The 3,422-nt window shown below is 46.3% G+C and overlaps 1 long non-coding RNA gene across 1 annotated transcript; it reads right to left on the bottom strand.

The window, feature by feature from the left end:
* Window positions 1-2,298: 2,298 nt before the first annotated feature.
* LOC116406946 lies at window positions 2,299-3,185 on the bottom strand. Its single transcript, XR_004219918.1, has 3 exons — window positions 3,156-3,185; window positions 2,726-3,023; window positions 2,299-2,408 (listed from the first exon to the last, which is right to left on the bottom strand). It is a non-coding gene; the product is annotated as an uncharacterized LOC116406946 (long non-coding RNA).
* Between the last annotated feature and the right edge of the window lie 237 nt (window positions 3,186-3,422).

Below are 3,422 nucleotides of genomic sequence, written 5' to 3'. Positions count from 1 at the left end.
GCTCCCTTATGGTTTCCGCTCCTGTGCCGAGGCCCCCAGACCCTGCTCCCGTGTTGTTTTGCTCTAAAACTTGATGAGAACAGAAGATTTTATGACCCACTAAAAGTTAACTTAAAGATGAACCAACTTTTGTTCTGCTTTGAAGGTGAACTTACCCTTTACATTACATTGTGCTGTATTATTACTTAGCCACACCAATTGGTTCAGGTGCCGAGGGTCCGGCTGTCCTGTGCCTGCACCGACTATAGTACATAGTATTAATGGGAAGGAGCACACACAGAGCAAGTGAATGCTGCTTGCTTAGACTTTATTTTAGTGTTGCCAGGATGCTTGAAAAAGGTGCAGGTCTCCCCAAAACACGCCCCAAACTACAATAAAGTATAAGTAGAATGAAGCTGCTAGTTGTGTGCTCCATTTATGCTCGGCCCAGGGCACGGGCACTTGTTTGTCTGCTTGTACTGCCGTATATAAACTGCTCTGCCCGGCTAGTAATGGGAATCCCATAGGTAGCAGCACCGGCGATTTTGTCTGAATATGAGCAGCATTGGGGTTTAATATCGTTTCCATTGCTGCAAATATCTGGCAGTGGTGCGGATTCCTGGCACGCTATTGGCAAGCAGAGAGCGGATCCCACTCTGGGCTGTTACCCCTCTGTACATTACTGGGGGCTATTCTTCATAACTAAATGATGGGAATAATAGCATGTAACAAACTGGGATACACACGCGAGGCACAGTATTAACCCTTTCTCCTCTGTAGCTTTACTTCTAGCAGTAATTGTGTTACCTTACTAACTCAGTTTTAGAGAAGAGTAACAGAATTGTTTGTTAGTTTGGGGCAGAGATGGGACAGGGGGGCAACGCTGGCACATTAAAGTGAAAGAGTTGGGTTTGGGTTGTATCGCTGTTCATTGAAGCTATTGCCAGGGGGGGCTGATTCTCAGCCGGTGTATAATAAACGCAGGCCAAGTATCAGCCAATCCGCTGGCATGGGCCTGGGTGCCACACACAACGGGTAATAAGTCCCATCTGGCAGTAGCTTAAAGCTTTAGGGGAATGTTGATGTTACGCCATGCTGGTGTTTGTATCCAGCAATGCTAGGAAGGTCTTTATTCTGCTCTTGTATACGGCGCGGTGCCACAGGGGTTCTGCCCGCTGCTGCTTCCCGGTGCCTCATTCAGTTACACCTGGTTCAGATGGCACCGGCAGGACTAGGGATCCATATATTTTGAAAAGGGAATGGATTTGATACATACAAAAGAGTTACCTGTTTGTTGGAAATCAGAAGGATTTCCCTTCCCCTCAGTATGGGGTTCCATAACATGGGTGGGTTCTGTGCTTTACTGCTCACCTGGCAATATTCTGTGTATCCAGGGAATATGGCTGCATAGTAACCCTACAGGAGCAGGTTTTGTACCCACAGGCACCTTCTCATCTGCCCAATGAATATTGTATTGTGCATTTTACCCTTCAGTGATTTGGTCTCAGGGCTGGATGCCATGATGGGGAATGATGGGAGGATGCCAAGAATGGCCATTATAAACAGAAGCTCAGCCCGTTAGCCCGGTGTGAGAATGCTTGGTGGAGCAGCCATACCCGCAGGAGGACTGGTGTGTGTCACTCACAGGTACTGAAGTGCTGGGGGGTGTAAGGAATCAGACTGACACATACAGTGGAAAGCAGGGTTTCTTATAAAGCAGCAACATGTGTACATTTCTCTTTCTTTCTTCTTTCACTTCTATGTGTTTCCCCTTCCAAATGAGCCCAATACCCAGAATAAAGACACACACACGGCTTGATGGTTCATCTGTGAAAATCACAGTTTTATTAATAGTAAAAATAATAAATTGTGTTTTTCATTGATTCTGAGGAAGGCAAAAAAAACCTCTGAGAAGCTTTGAGCCAATCTGCTTCATTAGAGGGAAAAATTCCTTCCTGACTCCTTAACGGCAATCGGATTTTCTCCCAGAATCAATGCCTTCACCCTGCTTGCCATAATCAAGGGAAGCAGGGTGAGGGAAACAAGGGAATATGGTAGCATACACACCATTCCATTGGGCCCCAGGCAGCCTGCAGACCCCGGCTCCTGCAGTCTGAGGGATGGATGGAAAGGGAATGCAGTTTTTACCAAGCACCTTAAGGTGCTCTTGTGTATGAACCATATTTTAGATGAAAGGGGGAGCACCGCTGGTGGAATTACGGTGGATGGGAGTGCAGGCACCGCTGGTGGAATTACGGTGGATGGGAGTGCAGGCACCGCTGGTGGAATTACGGTGGATGGGAGTGCAGGCACCGCTGGTGGAATTACGGTGGATGGGAGTGCAGGCACCGCTGGTGGAATTGCGGTTGATAGGAGAGAAGGTGGATCTGGGCGGATCTTACCTTTTGCCTATTAGTTCCGAGGGCCACCTGCAAAAATCAAACAAAAGAACTTATTTATACCTTAGCAAGCGATATCCCTGGAGAAACCCTATTACACTTAGGGGCACATTAATATCAAATCGGGCGCTGAAGCAAAATTAAAACACTGAACAAGTGGGTATTTTTCCCCACAACGTTGGCATCTTACATGGGCTTCACACATTGCACAAAATCTGAGAATTGCAATTGATTTCAATCCATCAGCCCCTTTCCATTACAAAATAGCCATCATTTAGGGAATATTTCCATTTCAGCAAACAGCATAGAAAGAAGAAAGGGAAAGAAGGATGGATTCTATACTGCACCTTAATATCTCTCGCTGTTCCGTGTCAGGATGACCTTGTTGATAGCCTCTAGGTCTTTGTAGAGGCCCTTTAGGTGGGCTTTGATGTACCTGTAGTCCCCTCGGAAGTCGGCCTTCAGGCGAAATTGCCACCACTTTGTGATCTTCACACAATCTCTGGCCATCCACAGATCATAGAGTGCCATCCTGATGTCTCCTCTTATCTGGTCCCTAATGCACTCCAAATAGGGACCCGCCCGTGGATCTTCAAAATCCCTGATCTCGAAGATGTCCCGATCAGGGGGGATCCACCATGAGATCTACAGAAATGCAGGAAACAAGAAGACATTAAGGTCTCCAGCAGGTTTTCTTTAATCCTCAGTAATAATAATTAGAATTTCTTAGCCCACATACCACAGCAATGTGTATTTATTAGCACTAGGGGCGCTTACCTTCCCATAGCGGTACTCGTAGTACTGCCGGCTGCTGGCACTCATGCCCATCTCTGCTGCCTCTGTCATATAAAATAGAGATTTGGGAAGGTTAGAGTTAATCTAAAGATGTCAAATTAAAAAACCCCAAATAAACACAGTAAAGATCAGAGTTAGGGGTAGAACTCCATGGATGTGCCTCTTGTTTAACCTCATCTACTATGTAATACATATTGCAGAGGGAAAAATGCTGGTTCCTTACCAGGTGAACCACAATGGGTCCGGCAG

This window comes from Xenopus tropicalis, chromosome 8 (assembly GCF_000004195.4).
Source record: "Xenopus tropicalis strain Nigerian chromosome 8, UCB_Xtro_10.0, whole genome shotgun sequence".
NCBI lineage: Eukaryota > Metazoa > Chordata > Amphibia > Anura > Pipidae > Xenopus > Xenopus tropicalis.
Note: the sequence above shows the minus strand (reverse complement) of the source record. Positions and strands in the feature narration are given on the sequence as shown.